Source organism: Lepidochelys olivacea (assembly GCF_965140295.1).
Source record: "Lepidochelys olivacea isolate rLepOli2 genome assembly, chromosome: 8".
Lineage (NCBI taxonomy): Eukaryota > Metazoa > Chordata > Testudines > Cheloniidae > Lepidochelys > Lepidochelys olivacea.
This window is the reverse complement of record NC_140418.1, coordinates 26847853-26860596: the sequence shown is the minus strand read 5'-3', so window position 1 is coordinate 26860596 and position 12744 is coordinate 26847853. Positions and strand designations below refer to the sequence as shown.

The 12744-nt window shown below is 37.5% G+C and overlaps 1 long non-coding RNA gene across 1 annotated transcript in view; it reads right to left on the bottom strand.

Annotated features, from left to right (window-relative positions):
- The window catches only part of LOC311525697, a 372687-nt gene that overhangs the window by 15084 nt on the left and 344859 nt on the right, over window positions 1–12744 (bottom strand). Inside the window, exon 5 of the long non-coding RNA XR_014712841.1 lies at window positions 6368–6435. This is a non-coding gene — a long non-coding RNA (uncharacterized lncRNA). The remainder of the gene's footprint in view (window positions 1–6367; window positions 6436–12744) is intronic.

Here is a 12744-nt window from a genome sequence, read left to right as displayed (position 1 = left end):
CTCAGGGAAACACAAATATGCTTTGACTAAACTTATAAGGAAGCAGTATTAGTGGGACCAACTTTGGAATCAAATTCCAGATGCGTGCAACCAACTGTAATAAACTCACTCTATCCCTGAGGTCTAGCTTTGCTATCAAAGGCATTAGGATTAACTAAATTCAGTTCAAGCTTTCCTCCTTAGAACTGGCTGCTTCCAGGGTCCGTATCTCAGGACTGCTCAGCCTACACCCTACATCCTCTCCTCAATCCTACTTCCTTTTTACCTGGGAAGGGTTTGGAGCCGTCTGACTCAGGGAGTCAGCAGAACCCTCAGCCTTTTGCAGGATCAACACCACATAACAGAATGAGGTGTTTCATCCACAACCGCCAACTTCTTGTACCAACCCACAAAGAGGCTAAATGACTGCTTTCCCAGAAATTAATGAAAGACAAATGTAATAATTTTCAAAAAATAGAAATGTTTTCAAGCCAGCTCTACTTGGGAAAAGGTGTAAAGCAATGTCATAAACATGGTCAGTTTATTTCTGTTGCCAGTCCTTTCAGCAAACCATGCCTACATGGTTTAGAAGCCAGGTGTCAATTCATCCCTATGGCACATAACAAACAATGTTGGAATTTCTAATTCTCACTTCTGAAACATGCCATTGGTTTCAGAGTCTGAAGTTACTTTAGAAGCAGGAATTATTACAAAAACTACCATTGTCTATTATGGTTTTGAATTTTTTGGCAGTTTTTTCCCCTCGGATTCAGACTTGCTTGATCAAATTGACTTTCCAACCTACTCAAGCTGAAAGAGGTAGAGAACGTTGATTAAGGTGGCAAATACAATTGTTTGCAAAATTTATTTCAAAAACCTTTTTGCCCACAAAAATAATTTCACTTTTTTGATCTGCTGTAGTAAAATAGATTGACAATGAGAACTATATCTGCCTTTTTAATTTTGTGCTTGCCTTTGAAAGAATATCCTGCTTTTTGTTTCCAAATGAGTTAAGTTTTATGGTAGAATCCCAGTAAGATATAAACTGACTTTTGAACTATTTATGTTATCAGTCATGGGTTTCCTGGTTTTGATAGAATGAAGGGAAGTGTAAAACAGATCATACATTTCAAAACAGCACTTTGAAACTCGTATATAGTCCATGGTCCCAACATAAGTAATAATGTGACTGAAATTTGTTACCTTTGTTCATATACTGCATTACTGTTCTTAGAATGGTTTCACAATGTATGATCATCTAAAAGTTTGAGGGGAAATAAACCAAACCCTTTGTAACTGGGATAGTTAGAAAACATAATTTTTATGAACATGCCTCTGGAAACCACAGTGAATACATGTTAGCAATCACCTTTTAGAACATATCCCTTTTTTCAGCCCATTCAAGGTTTCAACCCAAGGTATCTTTCTAATAAATGCACTGTTAAGTAACATTGCTTGCCTTGAAACTGGGCCTTCCATGTGCCAGATGAGTGCCCTAATCACCAGGCTATGTTTCCACAAAACATTTTGGCTTTTTAAAATGGCATTTTCAAAGTTAAAAGTGTTTGTATGCAAATGTGTACATACAGAAATAATCCTATTTAGCAGAATCACTTCTTTAAACAAATACATGATTCAGAACATAAGGTATGGAAATTGTAACAAGAATTCATTCTCTGAAACCTTTTCACCTGAAAGGCTAGAAATTATCACCCTTTTTTTTTTAAATGGAACCCTTTTACACTTCAAATTTCAGCAGGCTACAGGCTTATTGTGTTCTTTAAGGCAGATTGAACACACTTTAGGAATCAATCTGTGGGCAGAGCAATTGAGCAATTATCAGTTTTAATTAGTACTGTTTCTTGTTTACACTAAGTTGAAAAAAAAATATTGGTCCATCTGGCTGGCTGGCTGTTCTGTAGAGTGTCCTCTCTTATTGCATTTGTGTTACACCAGGCTATATTTGTGTAAAATATTTTGGTTTTATCAAAATGACATTTTTCAACAGAAACCAAGTTTTCCTGATAATTCCCTTTCCCCTGCAAATAATTGGGTGAAATCCAACAAGTACTAAGCACTTGGAAATATGCTGTTATGGGGGCAAATTTTTTAATGATAACCAATGGAGGCTTTATTATGATATCATTACAACGTTATGGAAAGTAAGAAAACCAGTGCAGGCCCCTTAAGATATTATTTTACAGAGAAGACAGAGACTCAGTATTATGTTTACTCTATAGACACCATTACATACCAGTTTTCCCAAACTCATGTTCAGACATCCATTGGATGACAACTTGTTACAATACCAAAAAATAATTTATCCTTGCGATAAGCCTAAAATAATAGATCCCCTTATAATCAGGGCTCTGTAATTCTCCTTTCACAGAGAAACTCAACCTATGACAAAGCTTCCCTAATTTCCAGTTCCGATTCTCATCTGAGGTTCAAGATTTGTTTGAAAACATTTTGATTAACCTGTCCTGAATTCAAAGAAAACCTAGGGAGTTAAGCATGTTTGATTTGAAGCATAATCCAGGCAAAAGGTGGAGCTTCAACTGAGTTTCTCTTTAGGTGGGAGTTCAAGTAAAATTCAAGAGGCATGAACCCAGGTTAAAACAAATGTTAAAAATTACGAGTAAACTGAAACTTCTGGAATAGTATTATAGTTGGGACTTAATCTTCAGTGACAAGACTTTCTCAGTTAATACTTCCATACCATCCATACTTTAGGGCCATGGAGGAAATGTATCTATAAGGTTGGACAGGTATCACAAAAACAGGTTTCTACTTTGTGAGTCTGTCACTGAGGGACCTTTAGCAAGTCACTTAAGCTCTCTCTGCTTCATTTTTCATACCAAGAAAAGCTGAGGTTTTCTAAGTACTCTGAGAGAGTTAGAAATTATTTTTAGACAGTTGGCAGTGAAAAAATGAACTAAGACCTATGAGCTGTTAGTAAATAAAATTGACACCAAATTCTACACTGAAACAGAATGTCCACTGCTTTCTCCTCATCCACAGAGCCAGTTATCTCAGCATGGAAGGAAATTAGATTAGTCAGGCATGACTTGCCCTTGGTGAATCCATGCTGACTCTTCCTGATCACTTTCCTCTCCTCTAAGTGCTTCAGAATCAATTCCTTGAGGACCTGCTCCATGATTTTTCCAGGGACTGAGGTGAGGCTGACTGGCGTATAGTTCCCCGGATCCTCCTTCTCCGCTTTTTTAAAGATGGGCACTACATTAGCCTTTTTCCAGTCGTCCGGGACGTCCCCCAATTGCCATGAGTTTTCAAAGATAATGGTCAATGGCTCTGTAATCACATCCACCAACTCCTTTAGCACTCTAGGATGCAGCGCGTCCGGCCCCATGGACTTGTGCTCGTCCAGCTTTTCTAAATAGTCCCGAACCACTTCTTTCTCCACAGAGGGCTAGCCACCTCCTCCTCATGCTGTGCTGCCCAGTGCAGCAGTCTGGGAGCTGACCTTGTTCGTGGAGACAGAGGCAAAAAAAGCATTGAGTACATTAGCTTTTTCCACATCCTCTGTCACTAGGTTGCCTCCCTCATTCAGTAAGGGGCCCACACTTTTCTTGACTTTCTTCTTGTTGCTAACATACGTGAAGAAACCCTTCTTGTTACTCTTAATGTCTCTTGCTAGCTGCAACTCCAAGTGTGATTTGGCCAACCTGATTTCTCTCCTGCATGCCTGAGCAATATTTTTATACTCCTCCCTGGTCATTTGTCCAATCTTCCACTTCTTGTAAGCTTCTTTTTTGTGTTTAAGGATTTCACTGTTAAGCCAAGCTGGTCACCTGCCATATTTACTATTCTTTCTACACATCAGGATGGTTTGTTCCTGTAACCTCAATAAGGATTCTTTAAAATACAGCCAGCTCTCCTGGACTCCTTTCCCCCTTCATGTTATTCTCCCAGAGGATCCTGCCCATCAGTTCCCTGAGGGAGTCAAAGTCTGCTTTTCTGAAGTCCAGAGTCTGTATTCTGTTGTTCTCCTTTCTTCCTTGTATCAGGATCCTGAACTTGACCACCTCATGGTCACTGCCTCCCAGGTTCCCATTCACTTTTGCTTCCCCTTCTAATTCTTCTCAGTTTGTGAGCAGCAGATCAAGAAGAGCTCTGCCCCTAGTTGGTTCCTCCAGCACTTGCACCAGGAAATTGTCCCCTACACTTTCCAAAAACGTCTTGGATTGTCTGTGCACTGTTGTATTGCTCTCCCAGCAGATATCAGGGTGACTGAAGTCTCCCATGGGAACCAGGGCGTGCGATCTAGTAACTTCTGTTAGTTGCCGGAAGAAAGCCTCGTTCACCTAATCCCCGGTGGTCTGGTGGTCTATAGCAGACTCCCACCACGACATCACCCTTGTTGCTCACACTTCTAAACTTAATCCAGAGGCTCTCAGGTTTTTCTGCAGTTTCATACCGGAGCTCTGAGCAGTCACACTGCTCTCTTACATACAATGCAACTCCCAAACCTTTTCTGCCCTGCCTGTCCTTCCTGAACAGTTTATATCCATCCATGACAGTACTCCAGTCATGTGAGTTATCCCATCAAGTCTCTGTTATTCCAAAATGTTTGCTTATTCTTTGTTTTGCCACTTGAAGAAAAATCTAATTTGCAAAAGGCACAATATATGAATATTTCATACAGGGTGGTAAAACAGCCACATGAAAAAATAAAGACACTAAGCCAACATTGTAAACACGCCTTAGTTGTACAGTGAATTAGCGGATGAAAATGTGATTGTGAATGACATAATAGCAGTGCTGTATCCCTATTTTGATTTTATCCCAAGGCTCATGATATCAGTTATTTATCTTTAGTTCACTATGAGTCGTGATTGGTGAGTGGCTAAGGCACTTGACTACAATCCCAGATGTTGTGGGTTCAAGTCTCACTTAATCCCGTACTGAAAGCCTGCCTCCAGTTCACCAAGCTGCAAAATGGTACCTGAATCATAGAATTAAGGAGTCTAAGGTGTCTCAGACATGATGCCAGCCACATCAGTCCCTGTGTACATTTGGCTCTGGAAACTGACATGCTTTAGAGTGCATCAGCCTGATGAACACTCTGTGACTCAGGATAGACTTTGACAAGCCTAATCCATCCCCTATTGAAGTCACTGGCTAAAGTCCCATTGATTTATCTATACACTTATAAAACCCAAGAGGAGCTACAAGATGGCACAGAGAACTGATGTATGGAGTTAAAAACATTTATAAATGGATAACACAATTCTAGATTTGGTTGTTAGAGATCATGAGTCTTGCTAATTCTTCTTCCCTTCACACTTTACTATTCACTATCTCATGTCTAATCATGAGTGGATGATATTTCCAGGTTATTGTGCTTGCCTGAATTAAACATTGAATATCTACCTTTTAAACCAATGACAAAAAATTATGTTTCCCAGCATAGGATTTCCTGAAATTCACATTGTAATTTATACTGTATGAAATGGCATTTTGATGTATGTGGTGCCAATTTTCAAAAATAACAGCACTCATAATCAGCTGCAATTAAAACTTTTGGATGCAACAGTTATAGGTTCAGAATAGAATTAGCCCTTCAGGGTGGGATTTTGAAAGGCACTCCAGTGACTTATGAGCAGAAGTCTTCTCTGTTATATGTAGTATTTTATAACTTGCTCATCATCATATGGGAAAAGCTACAGGAGTGCTTTTGGAAACTCTCACCCTCAATTATCTGATTTATGGGCTCATACTTTAAACTTACAAAGTGGTCAGATGTCTAAATATAACTATATGCATCTCAATTACCTTTACCAAACTATGGGCACAATATTAGAAAACTTGCTGAGGTGTCTTTGAAAATGTGGCCCATTGGATGATGGAAATTATGTACAGATCAGTCAAATATAGATCAAGAGCCTTTTTTTTTCCAATTTACCTTAATTCCAGAGAATTAATATCTTGGATTGCTTAAATGAGTCAGGTTCTTTCTCTATAGGTATTTGGAGTATTGGATGTTCCAAGAAATTCTTAGTTTGGAATTACATTTCTAACTTAAATACTTCAAGATATAGAAGAAACAGCAGGTGCATTTTTAGCTATTACTTTTATTGATTTACTTGCTGTTTGATTGCCACCAAAAGTTTGAAAATCAGACTTTTCTTCATGTCTTGCTCTTATAAGAGCCATAATTCACAACATAGCTGTTTATTTAAAAGCCATAATGCAGAACTACAATAAATCACTGAAAAGTAATTCTTGTACATTAAGTAGAGCACAACTGATTGAGGCAATCATAATTTACCAGCTTGCAAGATATTGTACATATTTCTGGTCTGATGATTGTTGCATGTGGATACAGGTTCTATTAAGTGACAAAAAAAATAAAACTAGAACTTACCACTCCATTCAAAAAGAATCTATGAAGAGAATTCAAATTGTCCTATATTCTCTGAGCTCCACTGAGACCTGAAAGAGGCAATGGAAAAAAAGTTATGGATATGAATTGCTATTAAAGTTTTATGTCCCTGTAATTAGATTGCAAAGAGCAATCATTTCACTTCTCAAAAACAAAATTATTTATAAGCTTTTCCCATAGCTGCACTTTTGATATTGTTAAGGTAGATCCACATAGCAGAAGCTCATTTCTAGATTTAAATTTTATTTTTTTTTTGCAAATTGGCATAGTTAGTTACAATGTAGACATCTGTATCACAAGCATTTCTTCTTCTTATCCCCCCTTTGACCATGTAATGTTCATATCTCCATCTGTATAAGATAGTGTAGCAAATAGCTTTATCTCCAAAATTACCTTCCTCTAGTATATTGACCATGATCCTTCACCATGGACATTACCAAGTAGTACAAAATCATGTCAGACCCATGCCTTTTTGTCAATTGCAAAGGTCTACTTTAAAAGGAGAAACCATCCAGTCTACCTTTTAGATAAGGTGTTGGGGCTCATTATAGTGTAAGGGACAAACAAGAAAATGTGAGTGCCATGAATTGGCACCCTTAACACTTGAAAAAACTGTATTTTTTCCTCCAAATTTTTTTTGTTACAATCAACCCAAAATGTTTTTTGTTATTTTGTTATGTAACAGTATTCCTAGTCTCGTCATATACAATATTTGGTTGGCATTGTTGTAAATGATCTCCATTTTGCCACGCTGAAGCTGTTTTAATATCATTACAAAACAAAACCGACTAATTTCCAGATGTTGCAATCCTATCCCAGTGTAATTTAAAGACACACATGAGAAGGAAAGGGTCTGATTCTGATGCTCATGCTGGTAAATCAGGAGTTGCTCCATAGAAGTTAATAGAATTGCACAGCATAAAATTGTTGTGAGATCAGGTTCAGGCCCAGTGTGTCTGTTAGAGACCACTCACACCATTTGGTTAGTTGTGCCCATTATCGTATTCCATAGGAGATGGGTGCAGCACCAGAATTTTGAATTGTGTCTGGTCGATGCACACAAGAGCAGCATTTCTCCCAACCACCCACTCCTCCTCCTCCTTCACAAGATATATGCTTTGTTTCTGCTCTCCAAGCATGATTATATCAGCCATGATTTCTGTGACCAAAACTATGACATTTAGGAATTTTCACAACTCCTCAAGGTCTTAGTCACCATGAATTTACACAAATTTGGTGCTCTGTACACCTTGGGAAATTGAAATAGTTTAAAAATGATTTTTAGTTATTAAAAGACATTTTGCCCTAAATAATGCGACCCCCCCCCATGATTTTTACAGTTTTCCCTAAAAATGTGTGACTTTTGCATTGTTGGGGTTTTTTTTGTGACAAAGACACAAACTTTGGTCTTGTCCACACTAAAAAGGTGTAAGCGTTTTGCTATACTACTATAGTTAAAGTAGTGCAAACCCCAAGGGTGGACACAATTCTATCAGTATAAAGTTGCTTTATACTGGTATAGCTATTCCCATATGGAAAATGCTATAGCTATATTGACATAAGGCACCTTTATGTTGGCTTGTGCCATTCACTGAATTCATTTTTGCATAAGTACTGAAAAACAAATTCATAATAATTAACATATTACTCAATTATTATATCATGTAAAAGGTAATAGAAAGATTCTAGCCCCAGGCCTTTTTAACATAAAGATGATCTTAAGAAAATCAGTGCAACAGAAGAATGTTCTCCCCTTCATATCAATCACACTTTGCAAGTTCTACTAACCAATGCATAATATTTTAAGGATAAGGGATTTGGGGAAATTTGCACCAGTGTAGCTACATTGATGTAGCTGTATCAGTGCAAACCCCTATACAAACACAGTACCCCAGTGCAAAAGAGGGATTGCACTTTCCAACAGGCCATGTTTTGCTCCAATTAAGCAGTCCTCATTCACGTTTACACTAAGACCATGTTAAACTACTCTGGCCATGTAAATGGACTCTAAAGTGAGTATAAACTATATTTATGTTCACTTTAAAGTCCCTTTATACTTGCAGAAAGATGTAAAATGGCCTTTGTGTAAATGAAAATCAGGGCCAGTGTGTCTACATTAGCAATGATGTAACTGTATCAGTGTAATGATCAGTTACATTACACTCCCCAAATCAAGACAAGCCTTTAGACTGTTACAACTAAAGATTTTAACAGTGTGAAAACATCTTTTACTTATGTAACTTTCCTCTCATTATAGAAAAAGAGATGCAGTATGTCTGATACTCCTCATCCAATAAAGCATTTTATTTTAGATCAAACATAGTCTAAAATATTTTTGAAAATTAGGATTAGTGCATGAAACATTTCAACAAAGTTTTTCTCTCAGGCTAAATATACAGTATAATGAGGAAAAATTCCCATTTTTTTCATGCGTAAGTAGTAAGTGCTGCATTTATCATTTGCTAAATCACACTCATTTTTCTGCATTTCACCAGTGGTTGCATCAATTGTCATTTAACTGCTCTAAATAATGTGTTCTCTTCCCTGTTGTATTAAACTATTTCTATCAAGGCTAATGATTTTCTGATTTCCACATGCCAGTGAGTTTGGCAGTAATGAATGATGCCTCTCTTTTGCATGTTGCAAGTAGTTTAAATTATATTTTACATACCCATTTAAAGGATCATTAGTTAAGTTAATATCCTTGCTATTCATGAACATCAAGCATTTTGGTAAAGGAAAATCTCACTATATATTCTCTAGTAGCTCTGATTACATCTTAAAAATAGATTTGGATCACGAAAGAAATACCCACTGCCTACTAGTGGCTATAGATACCTTAAATGCCCATATATCCAGTCACTCTTGACACCTCCCCTTCACCTCCTTCCATGCTCCTCTGCCCAGCCACGTCATTCTTATAAGGACTCTCCCTGGGACATGGTAACTAGTAGATATGATACCGCAATGCAGTCAGTCAGCATTTAAATCTTGGCTACCTTTATGGGGGCAGAGTTTTTAAAAGAATGCTATAAACATATAGTCACCACAGTATTGGCCTCAGGGTGGTCAGAGAAAGCTCTGCCAGCCATTCCAGTGCTGAGGCAGATCAGGCACTTTATTATTAGTTCTGATTAGGATTTCCATAAGAGATGGCACTACCTATAGCCAATGATCAATCAAAAATGCACAAACATATTCCCTGCCTTTGGAAACCAGCAGTATCACCCTCACAATCAAGGCTCCAAGGATTGTGGCACATCGGATCTAAACGATGTGGCAGCAGAGCTGCATTAAATTATGCATCAATCTGGGAACCAAATGGCAATGATTAGGAAGTCATTTGACAAACTACACATTGCAAAGATTATTTCTTTGCAGAACGTCAGAGAAATACCAGCTTAGCAAGTCTCTGGAGTTCTACTAGAAGGGTAGAGAAACATACATCTGCATAACCCCTGAAAGATACTATTGGGGAGGGAAAGGAGCAAGATAAATGCCCTCTGGAATTCCTAACAGCTCCTCATAGCAGGTCCCTTCCCTTGTGCAGCTCCTAACACAGACAGGAATGAAAGGCTGAGTGAAACCTGGAGGACATCCATTCTCCTGGTCTCCAGCTGCTCCACCCAAGACAGGGATTCACCCCTTTTTGCTTCTGGGTCTGATATGAGCCTTATTACCATCACAACATTTTCTTTTCTGATGCTTCTCACAGCAGAGTGCTCTAAAGCCCACTGAATTCCTTCTTATGAGGAAAACACAGAAGATCACCAATATGAAGAAGGAAAGCAAAGAAATGTATGGAAAAGCTGAAAGGCTGGGAGAAAACAGGAGAATATCCATTGTTTTGCATTTGTAATAACCAGACATATTGATACGGTTATCTGTGTGATGTGAATATGTGGAATTCTCTTCAAAGACAAGAAGGTGAAAACATAACAGAAATTAAAAGCACTTACAAACTGTAAAAGAGAGATAAGCAGCAATTAGCTCCAAAATGGCTTATGGCTACAGTTTTTTCACTTGGGTAAATTTAAATGGGCAGCTCCAGAAAGGTATGCTGGTAAAATGGTTCCTATAAAAACACACATTAGAGTTACTAAGGATTAAGTCAGCAAAAGATACTGTTGGTGGAGGGTTTTTTCTCTGTGTTGTTACTGTTATGTCAGTTATAGCTATGAATCTTTACTATAAACAGGGTTCTGCTTATAACCTGAAGTTCCATTAATACTTCAAAGGAAAGGCAAATGTATCAGCACTAATAAAAGCTGAGTTTTGGAAACATAGAGACACATTTTCACTACAATCAGCAGGTGATAAAACTGCACAACAAGTTATTATAAGCTGTGTTTAATATTAATAAAGAAACTTTCAAGTCTGTTTCTAAAATTTCTAACAATAGTTGGGTAATCATTTAAGATGAAATGCAACGTCCATGCTTGATCTGTTATGGTCTACTATGTTAACGAGGTGTCCCTCAGTAGCTGCTTTTTAAATACATAACTACCGGGGACTTCTTTCACTCTCTTCAAAGCTATCAGACTCATTACTGAGCTCTAATATAAATATTTATTTGTTTTGTAAGGAAGCAGGAAGTATAGATTGGTTCACCCTTCACACAACACAACCATATCCTCCAGTAGCATTTTCTTATTGATGTATAAAACTAGCAAACATATGTTCCTAGGGCATATTGTTTGTACTAGTGTTGTATTTGCTGGAAAACCTTGTGGGAGATTCATCTTCTTTTTGGAAGAAAAGAGCTCTATATTGGCTAAATAGGTGCTCTGGTATGAGCAAAGACATGCGAGAAAGACATTTTACTATGTAGTTTTCTAAACTGCTGATCAACTGCATCTTCAAGCAAAAGTAGATCCCACAGCATCCTGGGGTTAACTGACAGAGTGCATATGAGACAAGACACTGCAGCATCAGGGAAGGCTTAGTTAATTCTCAACCTCTAAGTGACAAGTATTATCTACCTCAGACATGGAAAATGCTGACATTGGGACAATCCTGAATCTATCCCACAGGAAAAGCCTTAGGAAGAGCTCATATGAGTGTCATTACCTTTATCAAACTGGAAATATTTAAAACTAGATTTTAAAAAGATGAGGAAGGAATATGTGAGAGCTAAAGCTACTAAAAGCAGGAAAACTAGGAATAACTCAATACTCTGAAGCTGATATTTACTTTAAGTTTTTGCCTGAATCTGAAACCACCATGTTCTCCATGGTTCTGCCATTATTATAGGCAGAGCAGCTGGTGCTGCGTTTATTAAGGTTAACCAACAGGTTCCAGTGTAAGACCTTGTTTTCAGTTATTTATAAATTTGCTTGAACCATTTAGTATTCAACCATTTGAGTTAAAATTTTCCATTACAATGTCTGGCTCAGGCTGATTTTATTTTATTTTAATTATTATTATGTATACAGCTCAAACAGTGTGTGAGTTATGTAGCCCGTCCTTTCCTAAGCAGTGCAGGAATGTTTCCTAAAATATATTTTCTAGTGATTAATCCAGTTTAATATTAAATGACCAACATATCTGGATCTTCTCCACTTTCCCTATCAGACTATTTTACATATAAGAGATTTCACAAGAGAGAATTTTCCTGATGTTCTTTCTAGAGATGGTTAAAAAAATAAATAAATAAAGGTTGTGATTCCCCTCCCCCCCTATTTTTGAATTTTGGCACTTCCAAAATTTGGAAAATGTCAACTTCCTCTATAGCTGCCCAAAAAACGTGGTGGCAGGTGGGGACTTGTCACTTTTTCTTTTATCAAGCTTTGACAAGATGTCACTGAGACTTGAAAATTCAATAAATTTTAATCAGCTCTAACAGACTCAAGTTATCCTTTTTAAATGTTAACCTTTGACTCCTGGGACCTCCTTATGTAATTTCTCTACATTTTCAGTGTTAACACCCTTCACATACTTAATTTTCATTAATAAATGCATATCTTATCATTTGGTAGCGTGATGATTAAGTTTGTAAGCCTGTACAAACATCCAGGGAACTGGGTGCTCAAGAAGAACAGACAGGAAATGGCTAGTACTCAAAAAACACATACTTTTTAAAGAAATGACACACGATCTCTGTGAAAGAGCCATTCAAACAGGAACATAACTGTTAGCTATACCAGATGCGTTACATATTTACCAATGTATAAAGGCAGAGATCTCAGCATATATTGACTTGTAAGTTTGACTGCCTGTCATTTCTCTAACAGTTGATTTATTTTACCAAATGTTGCCTTGGCTATTTTATTTGTGTAATTTTGATAGTTAATATCCCGGAGTTACTTCTTCTAGACAGCATACCAGTACAACTTCATATATGTTGTGTAACCAACTAA